At 45.4% G+C, this 6000-nt stretch overlaps 1 long non-coding RNA gene across 1 annotated transcript in view; it reads left to right on the top strand.

Moving 5' to 3' along the window:
• The first annotated feature begins 1319 nt into the window (after positions 1 to 1319).
• The window catches only part of LOC126484120 (uncharacterized), a 293517-nt gene continuing 288836 nt past the window's right edge, over positions 1320 to 6000 (top strand). The window contains exon 1 of the long non-coding RNA XR_007587811.1: positions 1320 to 1479. This is a non-coding gene — a long non-coding RNA (uncharacterized LOC126484120). The remainder of the gene's footprint in view (positions 1480 to 6000) is intronic.

Raw genomic sequence — 6000 nt, 5'->3', positions numbered from 1 at the left:
CCTTTGATCACGACGGATAACGTTGCATTGAGTACAAAATAACGACAACAGTAACATAGATTCTTTCGTGTTTGTGCGTGTAAACCGTACTTGCATCAAATGTAATTGCTTTGTTTACATAAAAACCCAGAAGTAAACGCTATCAAATAATGTTTATTACCTATAAAATGCAATTTATTTTTAGGGACACAATCCACTCAGTGTACTAACATGCGGCCCTAGTTATGTCTAAAGCTAACAAACAAACGAGAAACAAAGAGATTTAGTCGTCTCCCAGTTTCGTTATGTTTCTCTCCCTACCAATGCTGCCAAGACATCCGGAAATCATACAATTGATTACGTCATTTACCCTATGTTCTGTACCAAAACTGCCGGCCGGAGTTGCCGAGCGATTCTAGGCGCTACAGTCTGGAACCGCGAGACCGCTACGGTCGCAGGTTCGAATCCTGCCTCGGGCATGGATGTGTGTGATGTCCTTAGGTTGGTTAGATTTAAGTGGTTCTGAGTTCTAGGGGACTGATGACCTCAGAAGTTAAGTCCCGTAGTGCTCAGAGCCATTTTGTACCAAAACTACCGAACCGTAGTTTTGGTGGAGTACAGCTCTAGTGGCATGCAATAACTCGCTCGATATTGAGAACAGATTAAAAAATTCGGAGGCTTTGCTTTTCAGCAAGCCATCGCGTATTAAGGTGTCCGTGCTTGAGATATGACGTCACAATGAGATGCAAGAAAAACTAGCTTTTGCTTAAAGCAGAGATGAAATTGGCAAACAGCTCTTGATAATGGCTGTTCTCAGCGACTTCTAACAAACTTTAACCATAGTTTCTACCCTTTTCTAAACTTTTTTTCGCTCATATGCTTAACACCAAATGAGCACAGTAACGCGTTAGTAAAGTAATCAGACGTTGGGGAGTCGATTCCCTATAAAATGGGGGTTAGGTGTTAACTGCTTTTGTAAAACGAATAACGCATTGCTCGAGAGCTGACCCCTTCCAGTGGACGGCCCGCACTGTGCCTGGCCTGCAGATCAACGGCGCCGCGAGATGGGATCTGCGTGGTGACGCATTTGCGGCGACAGAGTGCTGTGTTTGAGTCTGGAGACGTGTCGCAACGGCGCGCCTCGCTGGAGCGGCGCTTGCCTTATAAGCAGCGCGAGTGGTTTCTGTATGTGTGTGTATATGTGTGTGGTGGAAGGGGGTGGGGGAAGTGGCAGGGTGGGGTGGGAGGGGAAGCGGCTGCGACTGCGGCTGCGGCCGGTGTCCGCGGAGGGGACGCGGGACTCCCTGGCCTCCGGCGTCGCGCAGTCAGTGCGCAGCGAGCGCTCGTGGCGTCGAGGTGTGTGATAGCGCGTAAGCGTGCCTCCTAGCGGCCGCATCTACTGTCGGACTACTGGCTGCGCGCCGTGTCAACGAAACGTCACACGCACTCCGGGAGCGCGTGATTCTTCTCTGCTGCCAACCTCCTCTTTTACCACCTGTGGTGAGTCCAAGAAACCAATACGTTTTCTCAAGATTTTGTATTTTTTTCTTTTACATACCTGACATTCCAATAAAACGTCATTTTCGTGTGTTTTTTTTTACGGAGAATGACGATACTTATTTTTCACTTTTTATGATATTTTTTTGACTTCCACTCAGTTTTTCCCGTCTCATTTATGAAGAGATACCGTGTGCCACCAGCATTCGCAATTGTTGGAACATGTGTATGCTTAGTCTCCGCGTGTATAATCGAGCGTCAACAGTGAAAGCTCGTGCTGACATCGTTCCCTGCCACTTCAGAACTTAGTGTGTTGTTGATTAGCGTAATACATGAGGATATGTACGTAATGCTAGTGGCACTGACAGCTGTGTGTGACAAATTGAGAGAAGCTTAATTTATGCGACATTCTTGTGAGATGATTCGTTCTACCAGTATCCTGACGTTCACATGCCGCGTGAGTCGAAATTGGCCCCAAAAACCCTTTAAATACTTCACGATCTGTAGATTCAGAAACCCTAGAGATAAGTTATCTTTCTGAGAATAAACCGCGAATTTTTTCTCTTGGTTCTTCATATTATTTACCGTCTGTGATGAGCCCAACAAACCATTATGTTTAAGTATTTTTCATATTTCTTCCAGATAACTTATTTCCCAGTGACTCGTCTTTTTCAATTGTTAGCTATGGGAAGTGACGAATATCTTTTCACATTTCTCATACCGTATTTTTGTAATTGCCACTCGGTTTTTCCCGCCCCACTTACTATAACAGATAATTCATTGTGCTACAAGTATTGGCTGCCTTTTCTGTAATTTGTTAGCCTCCTGACGTAATAAATGCAGTCAACCACCATGAGATTTATCAATGTTGTGTACCTGTAGGGGCACAGGGCATTGTAGTACATAACAACTTAATATGATCTAATTACAATAAAGCAATTATTACGTAAAGCGTTATAGTTTGGTATATTTTGAGACATGATCATCATTTACCCATTTATGTTTCTGGAACTTTGTTTATATTCTTTATTGGACTTTCTTCTAGAAAAGTTTACAGGTGCGGTCTAAGCACCTTTGTCACTGGTAAGGTGTTGACGTTCGTTGGCTGTTCATTTCCCTCCGTCACTACTTCCTGCTCTAATTTAGCGGCTTTTGTTGCCATCGGCGGCAGCCGAAGAAGATACAATTGAGGTCTTTTTCGGAGCAGCAGTAACAGAAGGGAGATGGGACCATACCGACACGATACAGGTGCCGGCAACAACTTCCGTAACTAAATGTAGATGTTGTCACTAGGAAGTTCCTACTGTAATTTGTTTCTAACATCAAGGATGTTTTGGCACTGCAGAGACAACTGTAGCATAACCTCTTCCCTTACTTTCAAATGAAAGACTTAGTTTGTCATTTCACTGCTTCCTAAACTGAATTTTGATGGTAAAGAGGAAATCGTGCAGGGGTAGTTTATTGTATCTCAATGTTTCTTTAGCTCCAGGTATCGCCTTATTTACTGCCCTCTGAACCTTCAAGCCCTATGACTCGAGAGCTCCTGTCGACCTTCATTTGCGATTATTGGAACATGTATGCGGTTGCTTAGTCTGCGGGTGCCGAATCAAGTATTTACAGTGTACACGTATATTAATATCATTCACTGCCATTTAAGAAGACAATGTGTTCTTGGCAAAAGTAATAAAGTGACACTGACTGCTATGCTTGAGAAACTGATTGTCAAAATGGTTCAAATGGCTCAAAGCTCTAAGGGTCTTAACATCTGAGGTCATCAGTCCCGTAGATTTAAACCTAACTAATCTAAGGGCATCACACACATCCATGCCCGAGGCAGGATTCGAACCTGCGACCGTAGCAGCAGCGTGGTTCCGGACTAAAGTGCCTAGAACCGCTCGGCCACAGCGGCCGGCAACTGGTTGTCGTCTACTTGTGCGACGATCATGTATGTTATGCTGTTATCCAACATTCAGATCCTGCCTTGAGTCAAAACTTGCCTTAAATTCCCTTTAGGAAAACATTTCCTTATTTATTTTCTCTTCAAGGGTTAAGCGAGGACAAAGTCTGATGTCTATATATTCTTCGGTCTTTCCATATTCCATCTTCATTTTGAACCATAGTTTGTATCCAGGAATAGCTGGTAAATATTTATAACATCTTCTACTGTTTCTTCTCAGTTTGTATCATTATTTTTAATTTCTTCTGCCTGTGTTTGGATATTGTGTAGCTGGTGTTCAAAGTCTGTTCCCAACATAAATGCTAAAACTGCAACTGTGTTAAAAAAAAATTATGTTGGCTCCTTAAATGTCTGGGTTTTGAGGTTGTTTTAAGTGATTCGTATACATTTCAGAATTTATTCAGCCTTTCATCCAGGTTTGTATCATTATTGTGTGAAATGTAGTATTTTAAATATTGAAACGCAATCTCTGACAAAAAAAGTGAAGGGCCCAGAGGAGGAGGAAGTAAAAAATTGGAACTTCGCGTGCTGAAAGGGTATGTGACGTAATTTCAATGATTACAATATCGAATCAAATTTACAAACAAGTTGGTAATATCGCGCCATTTATCAATAGTGTGCTGCACCCCCTCTCGCGCCGGCCGTTGTGACCGAGCGGTTCTAGACGCTTCAATTCGGAACCGCGCTGCTGCTACGGTCGCAGGTTCGAGTCCTGCCTCGGGCATAGATCTGCATGTCCTTAGGTTAGTTACGTTTAAGTAGTTCTAAGTCTAGGGCACTGATGACCTCAGATGTCCAGTCCCATAGTGCTCAGAGCCATTTGAACCATTTTGAACCCCTTTCGCATGGATACATGATAAACGAGTGAGTCGGTTGAAAGCCGTAGCATCCTCTGCAGAGGCAAGCTGACCCACAACTGTTCTAACTGGTCGTCGCTGTTCTAGATACTCGCACTTGGACGGAGTTGGTTTCCGAGATGATTCCACACACGTTCTATTGGAGCAGATCAGTGGACCTCGCTGGGCACGGGAGTACCTCAAAATCAGACAGTTCAGCGAGCCATGTGCAACTTGCGGACTGGCACTGTACTGTTGAAAATTGGGACCACGACGCTGTTGCACGAGAGATACCACGCGAGGACGCAAGATCTCCTTGACGCGTAGTTGTGCCTTCAGTGTTCCCTCAATCACTACCACCCTTGATCTGAAGTCATCCCCTATGGCTCGCCACACCATGGCGCTAGGAGTAAAACCAGTGCATTGGACGAATGGGACCTCTCTCCTGGTCGCCGCCGTACTTCCTGACGATGGTGGTCTGGGTAGTGCACAACCGCGATTCATCGCTGAATATAGTGCGACGCCATTCATTGGCAGTCGATGCACCACTCCAGTCGCAGCCGCTTGTGTTGTGGTGTTAATGCCAGTGTACGCATGCAACGGTAGTTGCCTACTCCCCTGCTGCTAGTGAATGGTGCGGAATGACACAGAAGGTTCCAAAGAGACAATTTGGTGTTCTCAGAGGCCAGGTACAGTTGTGAAGATCTGACGGTACGCTAGGTGAATAATATGGCAATCATCCCTTTGTGACCGAGCGGTTCTAGGTGCTTGAGTCCGGAACCCCGCTGCTGCTACGGTGGCCGGTTCGAATCCTGTTCAAAAAATGTTCAAATGTGTGTGAAATCTTATGGGACTTAATTGCTAAGGTCATCAGTCCCTAAACTTACACACTACTTAACCTAAATTAGCCTAAGGACAAACACACACACACCCATGCCCGAGGGAGGACTCGAACCTCCGTCGGGACCAGCCGCACAGACCATGATTTCAGCGCCTAAGACCGCTCTGCTAATCCCGCGCGGCTTCAAATCCTGCCTCGGGCATGGATGTGTGCGCTGTCCTTAGGTTAGTTACGTTGGTTCAAATGGCTCTGAGCACTATAGGACTTAACTTCTGAGGTCATCAGTCCCCTAGAACTTAGAACTACTTAAACCTAACTAACCTAAGGACATCACACACATCCATGCCCGAGGCAGGATTCGAAGCTGCGACCGTAGCGGTCGCGCGGTTCCAGACTGAAGCGCCTAGAACCGTTCGGCCACTCCGGCTGGCGGTTAGTCAGGTTTAAGTAGTTCTAAGTCTAGGGGACTGATGACCTCAGATGTTAAGTCCCATAGTGCTTAGAGCCATTTTTTCACTTTCAGAGCCTAAGCGTACTTAGCGTGCTTGGCAAGTGCGTGAACTAGACTGAGGTAAAAAAAAAAAAAAAAAAAGTCATGGGATAGCGACACGCACATATACAGATGGCGGCAGTATCGCGTACACGAGGCATAAATGGGCAGCCCAGTGGTGGAGTTGTCATTTGTACTCAGGTGATTCATATGTAAAAGTTTCCGACGTGATTATGATTGCACAACGGGAATTAACAGACTTTGAAAGCGGAATCGTAGTTGGAGCTAGACGCATGGGACATTCCATTTCGGAAATCGTTAGCGAAATCCGTATTCCGAGATCCACAGTGTCAAGGTCTGCCGACAATACCACATTTCAGGCATTCCCTCTCATCGCGGA

The sequence above is a fragment of the Schistocerca serialis genome, chromosome 6, assembly GCF_023864345.2.
Source record: "Schistocerca serialis cubense isolate TAMUIC-IGC-003099 chromosome 6, iqSchSeri2.2, whole genome shotgun sequence".
Lineage (NCBI taxonomy): Eukaryota > Metazoa > Arthropoda > Insecta > Orthoptera > Acrididae > Schistocerca > Schistocerca serialis.
Note: the sequence above shows the minus strand (reverse complement) of the source record. Positions and strands in the feature narration are given on the sequence as shown.